This window comes from Rhinoderma darwinii, chromosome 3, assembly GCF_050947455.1.
Source record: "Rhinoderma darwinii isolate aRhiDar2 chromosome 3, aRhiDar2.hap1, whole genome shotgun sequence".
Classification (NCBI taxonomy): Eukaryota; Metazoa; Chordata; class Amphibia; order Anura; family Rhinodermatidae; genus Rhinoderma; species Rhinoderma darwinii.
In genome coordinates, this window is record NC_134689.1 from 111,001,820 (window position 1) to 111,015,867 (window position 14,048).

General features: G+C 44.0%; 1 protein-coding gene across 3 annotated transcripts in view; it reads left to right on the forward strand.

Annotated features, from left to right (window-relative positions):
* P4HA2 (prolyl 4-hydroxylase subunit alpha 2) overlaps positions 1–14,048 on the forward strand; it is a 98,441-nt gene that overhangs the window by 868 nt on the left and 83,525 nt on the right. The gene's annotated exons all lie outside the window — the stretch shown is intronic.

A 14,048-nucleotide genomic window follows, 5' to 3' on the forward strand; every position in this document is an offset into this window, starting at 1 on the left:
ATTATAGATTAAATGTTACATTATGTCGTTCAGCTCTGCTACATCTGTAAGTGCTTTGGATGTCACACTATATTAATGTGTTCTGAATGTTATGTTCCTGTTAGGGTATGTTCACACGGCCTATTTACGGACGTAATTCGGGCGTTTTTGCCCCGAATTACGTCTGAAAATAGCGCCTCAATGGCGCTGACAAACATCTGCCCATTGAAAGCAATGGGCAGACGTTTGTCTGTTCACACGAGGCGTATATTTACGCGCCGCTGTCAAATGACGGCGCGTAAATAGACGCCCGCGTCAAAGAAGTGACCTGTCACTTCTTTGGCCATAATTGGAGCCGTTATTCATTGACTCCAATGAATAGCAGCGCTAATTACGGCCGTAATGGACGCGGCGTTCAAGCGCCTGCATATGCCGTTACGGCTGAAATTACGGGGATGTTTTCAGGCTGAAACATCCCAGTAATTTCAGCCGTAACGGACGCCCTCGTGTGAACATACCCTTACGTCTGATCGATAATGTCTGATCAGATCAATCACAAGTGAGTTGGGCATCTATGGCGCTGTGTACCAAGCCGGTTTCCTTGAAATCTGGTCAGGGGTTCCCCAGAAAACAGCAGCAAGAAGCGCTGTCACTTTCACAGTAGAAATAGCAAAATGTTTTCGGCCAGATACTTGGCATGACTGTAGGCAAAACAGATCTTGGCTAGAATATAGGATTCTAGAATGCTTTACCCACCACTTCGCCAACTAACCATTGAACCATATCCTTCACCTGTACAAGCCGCGTGACCATAAAGCGCAAGGCAAATATGCGGCAGTTCTGGAAAAAAAGAAGATCCTTATTATTAATTCCATATATACAATACCTTTTAAATAATCTATATTGATGATTCTTTTAGGGTATGTTCAGTCATGGCGGAATTCAACACCGCAGATACATGGAAATTTACAGCGCAATAAATGTGGATGAGGTTTTTACATTTAACCTAAAAATTGAGTACTGTTAATATTCAAATCTGCAGTGTCCTCATTATGTTGTGGAAAAGTCACCGGTTTACGCCATGGATCTTTACCTTTTAAATGCCTAGGGTGAAATCCATGGAAAATGCGCAGTGGAAAAAATCCCACCATGTCTAAATATACCCTAAAGCCTGGTTCACACATAGTGTAAATACTGCAGATTATCCGTTGCGGAAAAACCGCAGCATAATACAGTAGCAGCAGAGTGAATGAGATGTGAACCAATCTCATTCACACGCTGCGTAAATGAGAAGCGGACAAAACGTTGAGAAATGGACCTGGGGTGCGGTTTTTTGTTTTTTTAATCCGCAGCGCGTCAAGTGTATTTGTGTAATCGCTGCTTTTTTTATTTTGCGGGTTTTCCCCATTGAATTCAGATGTTCCGTTTTTTTGTGGCGGAAAAGCTGCGATTCCGCCGCAAAAATGGCAACTCGGAGAAAAATAACCCAGAATTCTGTGCTTCTTTGCCCAGGCTGGCCTCCTGGGTCCTGCAGCGGTCACGTGGGATGAAACGTCATCCCAGGAGACCGGGGTACAGGATGTCAGAGGGATGCATCACCATGGCTACAGGTAAGTATCTTTTTTTGCTTTTTTTATAACGTGCTATTTTCCGCTGCGGATGTTCTGGTTGAAAAACTGCACCACAATTTGGTGCGGTTTTTCGTCCGGAATTCCCCGTGGCCGCCAGGGCGGATCTGCTGTGTACTTTTAGGGTATCTTCACACGCAGTAGCAAAATACGTCTGAAATTACGGAGCTGTTTTCGCCTGAAAACAGCTCCTGAATTTCAGACGTTTTTGTAACTACTCACGTATTTTACGGACGTTATTGGAGCTGTTTTTCAATGGAGTCAATGAAAAACAGCTCCAAAAACATCCCAAGAGTGACATGCGCTTGTTTGACGCGGGCGTCTTTTTACGCGCCGTCTTTTGAGACAGCGATTCGTGGGAACAGAACATCGTAAAACCCATTGAAAGCAATGGGCAGATGTTTGTAGGCGTAATGGAGCCCTTTATTTCAGGCGTAATTAGAGGCATAAAATGCCCGAATTACGTCTGAAAATAGGCCGTGTGAGCATACCCTTACGAAGCGTATACGCCCTGTGTGAATATAGCCCTTTTTCCTTTGGAAACTTTTTCTGATTGTAGAAAAATGCGTCACTTTAGGACGACTCCAGTGCTGGAATGTCGGATCAGGAGCAAATTTATTTGGGGCAAACTAGTCCAGACCCCACTTGTTGCTGTATATAAATAAGAAAGATAAAAGTAGGGCTGTGAATGCTGATGGCTGAAACGTCTTTAGGCCGGCTATTATATAATGTGTATGGCTACCTTCACTATTAGAAGAACTTGATGATGTGGTTTAAGGAAGAGGAAATATTATTCTATGGGTATAAGATATCTGTCGGCGTTCCTCGTTTTGCCCGGAGCTATATCGGCTGTGACTCTTCCAAGGAATGTGCTTGTTATTTCAATGGAGGAGGGGAGATAAGCGGCTGCCAGACATCTCTGGCCTGCTCAACTCTGAGAGAAAAAAAACCTGGCTAAATCCACCCTGTCCGGCGAGCCTCAAACATGTTACCAGAACCTTCCATATACAGCTGTGACATATGATCCGTGATACTATTTCATACTGAGGGAGATTCAGCAATATGGTCGTAAAATGCATAATGTTATGAGATGATGAAAATGGCGCAAGTTGTTCCAAATGATAGATGCAGAATAATCAATTGGACGCAATATGCTAGACATGTTAGTTTACCCTTTCAGGCGCCACCTCATGGCTGTATTGTGGCGAATGTTCTTAATAGTTTTGGCACATTTTATGACTCCTCTTAGTCACAACTGCTTTAGACACACTTCAACACTGTCAAGGAACGTGGCTTTTTTTTATCTTTTTTTTATTTTTATTTATTTATTTTTATTTTTTTGTGCGGCCAGATGTAACATTAAAGTTTTATAGTAAAATATTAAATGCACTACACACAACTGCGTTTTTGTTTATGGTGTTTTTGAGGCAAATTTTGGTCCGTGGTGTTTTTATCAAAACGCAGCATTCAGTTATGAAAACGCATGTACAAAATGACACTAAATCAAAAAACTCTATAAGGCTATGTTCACACAGAGTTTTTTGCAGGTGGAATTTCTGCCTCAAAATTCCGTTTGGAAGTTTGAGGCAGATTTTCTTCTCCCTGCACGCCGATTTTCGCGACGTTTTTCATGCCCGCGGCCATTGAGCGCCGCTGGCATAAAGCGCCACGAAATACGCTTTCTCTGCCTCCCATTGAAGTCAATGGGAGGTCAGAGGCGTAAACGCCCGAAGATAGGGCATCAATGGGAGGCATTTTCGGGCGGTTTTTGACACGTTTTTTGGCGCAGTTGCCGCGTAAAAAAACTAGTAAAAAAACTCTGTGTGAACATCGCCTTAAAACGCATGTTACATTTTAATAACGCTAGTGGTTTTTTTGAAGCCTCTTTTGATGCAGTTTAAAACGCCAGAAACATTCTGGGTGAAGGGGAGCCTAAAACACATAATAAATTTGGCACACGGCTCCACTTCTTTGGGCACAATTTTTTTTTTTTACCAGTATTCTGCCACATTTTGCTTATTATCCATTGTGTGTAAATATACATGAATGTACTAGTAGGATTTATAGTTCTATCCAAACTCTCTCATTAAAGGGAAATTGTTAGCAGATTTGATGGCTGAAAACTGCTAACGGGGCCATATAGAGAAGGAGGGCGGCAGTGTACTGATATACGTTGTGTCAGTCATGCAAGTTGCATGACCGCGAAATCTACGTTTAATGCCCCCTGCACCGAGATCGCTTGTGCCACCCTTTGTTCTGAGTGACGGCTCTCGCATCCAAACAGGAAACCGCTAGAACGGTCACTCAGCAGAGAGGAGGGGCTGGTGAGGAGAGCATGGAACACTTGAACATCAAGGGGCCTTCTCCGTGGCAATTGTGTTCGCGGCATCGGTGGCAGTAAACGTCGATTTACTCTATCAAGCAACTTACTTGACCAACACAACCGGTATCGTTACACTGCCCCTCCACTATATGGAGATGTCTGCAGTTTTGGGGGCTCAAAACTACTGACATATTCCCTTTAAAGCTTATTCCACAATGTTCAATAGTGGAGCAGCAATGTTTAGCATCTGGCAACAGTAGACCGTAAAAATAGTTCTAAAGGATTTTCTGATCTCATTCTCACATATGTACAGTCTGCAATGACGCTCTGGGAATAGGTAGACGACCGTGTAATCCATGATCCAGGACTGTCATGATTGTGGATTGTTAATATGTCATCAGAATTCATCTCTACAAGTAGATCTGATAACTTTATTACGCCAAAAGGAATCGGGGAGCTCATGTGAAGGGTTCCTTCATAGAGGTCAGTCTACAGTAAACCGTGCCTGCCTTCAGAGTCAGCGGGTACAAAGATTCCCAGTGCCACATGCAAGTGGGTTACGGGTGTAACTAGAAAATACTCTGCTCCATAACAAACTTTTGAAGCCCCCCCTCAAGCAAAACATTTACCAGCTCCATGTAAAAGTTAAGACTTTCATTATCAGGCCTAACTAAACTTTTTTTTTTTTAGACCTGAGACCAGACCAGAATATAACACTCTCAGTGGTCTTCTAGGTTCTCTTCACTTCTGGGTGCTGGAAGATCAGGGGCAAAGTCCAAAGGCATATGCCCCCACAAAGAAAAGTATTGAATACAATATAGCAGTAAGATAAATTTTTAAAACATGTGATAGACTTAGATAAACTGTCTAAACAGTACACTGTCCCTAAAAATGACTTTTTAATGAAAATTGTGGTACCTGTATCTGTAAATGCATCAGCCCTGCCCCCGATAATTTGCTCTATCATAAACACTTATGTATATATGATCGTCTACCTTTTCAATAATACAGTCATGCACTCACCAAGTGATACCACTATACAAGGGCTAAATAATACCTTCACGCCATGGCCAGATTTATCTACCACAAGGACCAATAAAATCACCATACAGTTGCGCTCTGCAGAGTAATATCATGCTGTGAATACAGTACAAATAAATGCAGTGATTCTCACAGGTGACGTCTTCTCTGACTGGATTAATTCACTTTCCATTTTCTCTCCATTCAACCCAGACTCTTTCTTTATTTCTCATGGAATCTGAGCAGATTAATGGAGCACTCACATGAGCCCCCTCAACGACTAGGAATCATGCGGCCCATTTACTTGTGGTTCTGTGAATCCTCCTCCAGATTTGGGGGGCTGTTTATTGGGTGCTTGTGCATTTACCGCTTCCCCTATAGCTGAGCATTTGTTAGATCACCCGAAATAATGGGCACTGTCAAATCACAGATGCTCTTTATAATTTGATATGTTACTAAGGCCAGATTCACACGAACGAGTGCAAACTCGGATGTGAAAAACGGCAATTTTTCACATCCGAGCTGCACTCATGCGGGACCAGTTTTCACAGACCCCTCGTAGACTTGAGTCTATTGCGGGATCCATGAAAACAGAAGAAAATAGGACGTGTTCTATTTTTCAACGGACCCTTCACAAGGTCCGTTGAAACAACGGCCGCGTGTACGGCCCCATTGAAATGCATATGTCCATGCGACGGCCGTTGTTTTAACGGCCATCAAACGGCTGTATACTACGGCCGCCTGAATTCGGCCTTATTCTGCTTCATTCCATAATGATCAGTTACATCGCTTTCTAATACTTTGTGTTTTAGTGCCTTACCATTTTTAAGATCTCTTCTTTCTGTCAGTGAATGGTTGTATAAATCCAAAGTGCTGAAAGCCTGTCCTAATCATGTGGAAGAGTCGGATCTCTTTCTTTACAGTACTTGAACGTCGCCTTGATATCCCAGCCTTTGTTTTTGTTGGTTATCACGTTTTGTTTCTTCAAGAATGACATTTTAATTAGACCTAGTAATGTGGAAATGGAACTTGGTTGGAGGGTACGCCTCAGTCTATGATGATTTCTGCTTTGAAAACTTTTTCTAAATTCTCTGGCTGTAATTATTAGCAGAGATAATAGTTCTTGGCCTGAAAATAGATGATGCAGGCAGTTTATGTTACACAGATGGTAATTCTGGAGATAGGCTTGTGACATCCCAGCTTGATTTATAGAGAAGCAAACGGGACTATAATTCAAACTGACTTTTCACATTGGTTCAAAAGGTAAAAGGGTAGCGCTCCGAGATCCCAGTGGTATCTCTACCGCTTTGTAGTGATTCTGTTAAGGCAGATGGGAATTAAACATTTTCCTTGGTGTTAAACACTGCAGGGCCTCATGCACATGGCACAACCACGTACAGAAGGCTGTATGGCGGCGCACGGAGTCCCCTGCGACACCTTATTACGTGTCCTACTGTATTATGCTTTGTTGGGTGATGTATGTGGCAGATATTATTCACTAAAATCAATGCTTCTGTGGCAGAATATCTCCATAATTCATCATGCTGTGTAGCAAGTCACTACTGCTATTTATTACGTTTTGGTTCTTTTTGTGCGTGTTTTGTAAGGAATCCGACAGACCGAAACGTCTTGGGTGTCCCATTAGGACTTTGTTCAACAAAATCTGCAGCATGCTCTGAAAACCACGTGTATTATATTTGAATTTACCATAGATTCCGCCCCAAAAATTCCCAACTATTCTGCCACGTCCGAATGGGGCTTTATTGGCATCGTTTTAAATGGCATCTGGTTCTATGCACGCTTACTTATAGACTAGCTTTGTAAACTGCAATTAAAATCACTATTTATTGTGTGGTGAAACTTAATATCGAAGCCAATACTGAATTTATTGCTAACCTAGTATATTTGGAATAGACTTCAAAAGCAAGATAAGTAGAACCAAGTATCATCACAATCAAATGTAGACGATCTAAGTAGTCTACCAAACACCTAATAGGAAAGCAGGATCGGCCATAGGAGATGGCGCCCCGTGCGAAATGATCTTTCGGAGCCCACCCACATCATAAAAAAATGCCCTATATAGTGCCCCACACAGTATAATGTCCCTTTAGTGCCCCCCCCCCCTATACAGTTTCAAAATATATTATAATTCCTTCAGTATTTTGTCCTCTAATTGTGCCGACACAGTATTATGCCCCCTGTAGTACCCCTACACAGTATAAGGTCCACTTAGTGGCCCCCACACAGTATAATGCCCCCCTCCCCTGGCTGCCACACACAGACCCCCTTTGTAGATAGTGCCTCCCTGCAGATTGTGCCACACAGCCTCCCTGTAGACAGTGCCATAATCCCCCACCTCCTCCTTGTGGATCATGCCATATTTCCCCACCTCCCCTACATCCCTCCCCCCACCACCCCCTTGTAGACAGTGCCCCCCCCCTCCAAAAAATATTGTACTCACCTAGGCCCTGTTCCCACGACGAACTGTGCTGCACCAGGACGAGATCCTTGCGTAGGCCGGCGTGATCCTGTAGCCTAGTACAGAGTTTCCCAACGTTTTCGGACTCGAGGCAGCACTGGAAAAATAAAATTTCCTCAGGGCAACCCTACCAAAAATAGTTTCAAGAAAGACAGAAAACGGCTAAAAACAAGCACTACACTCATAGGATATGTTCACACTGTGTTTTTTTGAAAGGCAGAAAAAAATCTGCCTCAAAATTCCTTCAGGAATTTTGAGGCAGATTTTGAATTTACAGCGTTATTTGACGGTTTATTTTTTTCTTCGTTTTTCTTAAGCCATTGAAGCTAATGCAAAAGACGCAGGCAAAAAACACTCCAAACGGGCTCTGCAGGTATTTTCCGCCTTCTATTAATTTCAATTGGAGGTCAGAGTTGTAAAGTACTTGAAGACTATCACAGTAAAATGACGATCAGCCCCCCACTCAGATTCCCCCTGTAGGTAGGGCCACACAGCCCCCTTGTAGGTAGGGCCACAAAGCCCCCTTGTAGGTAGGGCCACACAGCCCCCTTGTAGATAGCACCCCCCTCCTGTAGATAACGCCACTGAGCTCCCTGAAGGAGCGGAATCCGCCTGTTGCTGGGGATTCCGCTCCTGGAGCGCTCCGCTTGATGTCTCTGTCCATGTATGGACAGTGACATCAGGGGCAACTCCTGAAGCAGAATCCCTGTCCACAGCGTCACCGACGCTGTGACCTGGGATTTTACTCCATGAGAAGCCCCTGTCGTCTGTGTTCATTTATGGACAGTGACATCACTGGCTTCTCCTGGAGTGGAATCCCCTGGTCAAAGCGTCGGCAACGCTGTGGACGGGGATTCCGCTTCAGGAGTTGCCCTTGATGTCACTGGCCCTATATATCCATATCAAGCGCGCCGTCCAGGAGCTGAATCCCCAGCAACAGGGGGATTCCGCTTCTTCAGGGAGCTACAGTGGTGCTAGTAGATAGCAGAGCAGGAAGATACCTCCCTGCTCTGCTATAGTGGCGTCGCTACCACTGTAGCTCCCGACGGGCGCCCTTATGCCCGGTGTCGCCGCTATCAGCCTCTATGGCTGCCACACCGGTAGCAACGCCACGGAGTGAAAAAGCGCTTCTGAAACAAGCAGGGGAAGGGAGCCAGCACAGCGCCCCCTTCCACATGCTGGAGTGGTGCACCCTGTGCAATAGCACAGGTCTCACACCCATGTCCGTCCTTAGGGGTGTGCGACCTGTGCCTTCGCACAGGGCGCATCACTCCAGCAGGGGGAAGGGGGTGCTGCGCTGGCTCCCTTCCCCTGCTTGTTTCAGAAGCGCCCGGGCCCGGCGACTCAGCAGACGCCTTTCTGCCTGGGTGCTTCTTCACTCAGTGGCCGTCGCTACCGCTGTATAAGTCATAGCGGCTGCTAGCAGTGTCACCGGGCATGAGGGCGGTGACGCCGCTAGCAGACGCTGCGGCTGCTACAGCCGCAGCAATGGCACTATAGCAGAGCAGGGTAGTATCTCCCTGCTCTGCTATCTACTAGCGCCGCTGTAGCTCCCTGAAGAAGCGGAATCCCCGTGTGGCCGGGGATTGCGCTCCTTGATGTCTCTGTCGATATATGGACAGTGACATCAGGGGAAATCCCCCGTCCACAGCATTTAAGGGGGATTCCACTCTACGAGAAACCAATGACGACACAGATGACAGGAGCTTCTCCTGGAGTGGAATTCCTAGTCACAGCGTCGGTAACGCTGTGTATGGGGATTCCGCTTCAAGAGTTTCCCCTGATGTCACTGTCCATATATGGACAGAGACATTAAGGAGAGCTCCAGGAGCGGAATCCGCAATCTACAAGTGGGCTGTGTGGCGCTGCCTACCAGGGGGGTGTGTGGCGCTGCCTGTGGTGCTTGTTTTTAGCTGTTTTCTGTCTTTCTGGAAACAATGTTTGGTAGGGGTGCCCTGAGGAAATGTTATTTTTCCAGTGCTGCCTCCAGTCCGAAAAGGTTGGGAAACTCTGTTCGTCGTGGGAACGGGGCCTAGGTGAGTACAATTTTTGTTTTTGTTTTTGTTTGGGGGCACTGTCTACCATGGGGAGGTGGGGGTGGGGTGCTGTATGGCACGATCTACAAGGAGGAGGTGGGGGGATTATGGCACGGTCTACAGGGAGGCTGTTTGGCAAAATCTACAGGGGGCACTATACTACAGGGGGCATAATACTGTGGGCACAATTAGAGGACAAAATACTGTTTCTTTGAAGGGGTTGTAATACATTATATTATTATTATACTGTATGGGGGCACTAAAGGGGCATTATATTTTTTTATGGGGCTTTTTTTTTTTTAATGATGGGGGTGGGGCGCCGAAAGATCATTTTGCACGGGGAGCAATCTATCCTAAGGCCGGCCCTGCTGATACCCCTGTAGGAAAGTCAGAACATCGGTCGTCTGCACGTATCCATATTTCAGATCAGAATATGTCTGCCATGAGTCTTGCAGATATTCTTACCATAAGGAAAAATATGACGGTACATGGGGGATTATTTTTATGAGGAGGCTGAGTGAAAAACCTTTTGGCATGCTCCGATCAGAGGCTGTATATTTACCAATGTTGCCCCAAGATGCATTGATGTTAGTCCATTGTTGGCCATAATATGGCCCCATTCATGAGCCATACACATTTAGAGCCAATGACATGTTTGGATCTGGTCCTTAGCTCTAAATATACAGCCCTTGCTGTATGCGCCCTAAAGAAGAGTAGCTCTCACTCATCAATTGGGTACACCTGTGTAAATGATTCTATGGCTAGGCTGACACTGGTTTTGAAGCCTTTTTGTTTTTACATGCATTTTTTTTTTTTAGTTTTTTTGGTAGATAAACTCCCCTGTCCCTCATTGGGACAAAAAAGGCAAAAAAATTCACCCATAGACTTGGGGCTACATTGAGACTTTTTGTAATGCGACACTTCAATTTTAACTATCGAGTGACAGTAGCAGTTCCGTGCAATGCACAAAGTCTGCATATAGCCAAAGACTAAAAGGCCCTCTTACACGAGACAATGATCGGGTGAACGAACGCTTCTACGAACGCTCCATCCTGATAATTGCCCTGTGTAGACAGATCAGCGATCAGCCGTTGAACGAGCAAACGCTCATTAGTCAGCTGATCGCATCTTTTGATGGCCGCTTGTCGGCTGCACATCTCCCTATGAAAAATGTATGGGGACGATTGACCGTATTAACCATCGGTCATCCCCATACTTGCGATCGTTGCTCCATGTAAATGGATGTAAAGAGCGCGATTGACATTCTGTATTGTTGTTTGGTGCTCGTTTAACGCCTGTGTGAAAGGACCTTGATGGTCCACCATATATCTTTACAGTACCTGTGCATGTATGATTAGTATAGTTTTTAGTGTGTGTGTGGGGGGGGGGGGGGGGGGGGTAGCACTGCTGCAACTACCAGTTATTTAAACTACTGGATGGGGGAGGCAAAACCTCAAGTGATGTGTAAGGCCAGGCTCGCTGCAGTACATTTTCTCATAGAATTTGTATCTGCGATTCTTCTCAAAAGAAGCTTCACGATTTTATGCATCTTACAACAGTTGTTCAACTTTGCCACATTGACTGACATCCGCTAGTAGCAGCTACAGCTCATTCTGCTCACTCGCCGGTCACACAAATCAAGGCGGTGAGAAATCTGCAGTGATGCTTTATGTCAATGACGTCAAGTATTTACATGAACAGGGTTCCAGGGCCTCACAAGGTCTCGGCAAAATCATACGAACTAGAGAATATCCTTCTCTGCTAAATGTAAAATAATCCAAAGGATGGACTATTATTATTTTATATAATATATATACAATTCTATTTCTTTATTAGTATGTATTTTGTTGCTTTGCACAGTCTAGGGTAGTAGCAGGCATACACATTACAATTTTTGATAAAACCTCAGAAACAAAGGCAAAAGGAAGAGAAGACCTTTTCTAAAAAGTTTGCAGATCAGTCCATGCGAGTAAATGATTTTAATCTTGGAATTCTGCTGGTCGAATACATATCCAAAATAATCTTGATCTGCATGTAAAAGGACCACTAAATGTAGAAAATAGAATAAAAAAAAAAATCGTAATTCTTACCTTTAATCTTTTTCTTTCTTTTGATCCTATTTTGTCTTATATTGCAATTTAATATTGAGAAATGTATAAATAAATCTTCTTTATGATTCCAAGCTGATGAGCCGTTTCCACCTACTCCTCACAATCCTGCGTCTGGCCATAAGGGTATGTTCACACGGCTTATTTTCGGCCGTTTTTTTTTCCGGCCGTAAGCAGCCGAAAAATCTGAAGCAGAACGCCTCCAATCATCTGCCCATTGATTTTCAATGGGAAAAACGGCGTTCTGTTTCCGACAAGCTGTTTTTTTACGCTGCCTTTTTGAAAAACGGCTGCGTAAAAAAACTTCTGCAAAAAAGAAGTGCATGACACTTCTCGATGTTTTTGGAGCCGCTTTTCATTGACTCTATAGAAAAAACAGCTCCAAAAATGGCTGTAAAAAACGCGAGTTGTTAAAAAAACATCTGAAAATCAGGAGCTGTTTTCCCTTGAAAACAGCTCTGTATTTTCAGAAGTTTTTTGCTAAGCGTGTGAACATACCCTAAGGCTCCATTCACATGCTAAACGCGTCCATAGGGCTCCATTAGCTCAATGGAGTGTCCTTTTGTCAGTATACCTTTTTTGTTTTTATATATATATATATATATATATATTTTAATATGGCAAACATTGGAATCCTGTAGAAGAAAACGTATAGAATCCATAGCGTTCTGCATACGGGAGCCATGGTGCCAGCACGCTCTGTCTCTTAACTGCAGAGTTATGAGTACGTAGTCGGTGCTGCTGCTAGAAGCAGAATTGCCCATAAAAGTTATTTAGAAAAGCTATCATTGTGCACACTCCTGCACTATAATAGTTTTTCAGTGAAAGTGGAGGTACACTTTAAATATATCCAATAGTCCTGTCAATGCTGACATACTAGCAGATTCAGGAGGAGGAAGAGTAACTACACTTTCATCATACTCTTGATGTGTTATAGGGATACATCAAAAGTATGGATCGTTGGGGATTGGGGTGTTAAGAACCCCACCGTTGCTAAAACTAAGGTGCAGAAACGCTCATCAACATATAAAAAGTTTGATGCAAAAGTGTAGTTACTATTTAAGGGTAAGTTCACCCAAGGCGGATACACTGTGTAAAGGTACACTACATATCTGTCCTGGCGGCTGCAGGGAATTCCGGACTAAAAACCACACCAAATTGTGGTACAGTTTTTCTGCCAGAATGTCCGCGTTGTGGAAAACAGAAGAGAATAAAAAACGCCTATATTTACCCTCTGACGTCCTGCAGACCGATCTCCTGGGATTACTTTTTATCCCATGCGACTGCTGCAGTCTGTGATTGGCTGCAGCGGTCACATGGGATGAAACGTCATCCCAGGACGCCGGCCTGGACAAAGAAGCACAGAATTCTGGGTACGTAAACCAATTATTTTTTTTTGGAGTTGCGATTTTTGCAGCGGTATTGCATCTTTTCTGCCGCAAAAAATCACAAGATCTGCTATTTGTTGCAGGTTTTACTTCCCCATTGTATTTCATGGGGTAAAGCCGCAAAAAAAAAACAGCGATTACACAAATACAATTCACAGGCTGCAGATTAAAAAAAGCGCACCGCAGGTCAATTTCTGTGTGTTTTGTCAGCTCAATATTTACGCAGCGTGTTGATGAGATTCATCCACTCTGCTGCTACTGCATTATGCTGCAGATTTTCCGCAACTAAATATGTTACGGAAAAACCGCAGTATTTCACTACGTGTGAACTTGCCCTAAGGCCTTATTCAGACAAGCGTATTTCACATCCGTGTGCTGGCCACTTTTTTCATGGACACCACAGAGACCTATGAAATTCAATGGGGCTATTCAGACATGCGACATGCGACATCTGTGTGCTGTCCGTGTTTTTCACATACCAGTTGCTAAAAAAAATGATGAGGAAAAAACCCCCACCTCCAGTTTTTTTTGCTGACGTAAAAAACGCATGACATACGGATGACCTACGCGCGTAAAAAACAGACGCGTACCGTACTTGGAAGCCACACGGAACTGCAACGCAAGAAAAATGCTGCATTTTTTTGCGCGCGCAAAACTAACCTGTTCGTGTGAATCAGGCCTATGGCTCTAAAGAACCGAGCTACTTACATTGTTATTTGTTTGCAAGTAGCATTGGCACAACAAGGTTCACGGTTTCTGTTCCATCCCAGCCTCCATTTTTCTTGGCAGTAATATTTGCACATAATTAGTAGAATGTGTTCATTTGTATTACTATGTGTGAGCACAATATTCACAGTATTTAAAAGCACTTTGAAATCTTAGATTCCAAATCCTTTCAAGTACTTTCTATTTATTTTAAAATTTGCAGCATGCCCTTGTATTGGTGTCGATTTTTTTCCACTGTGTGTGTAAGGCTCCTTTCACACAGGGTTTTGGAGCTGATTTTGATCCGGAAACAGTTAGGCTGGGTTCACACGACCTATTTTCAGGCGTAAACGAGGCGTATTATGCCTCGATTTACGCCTGA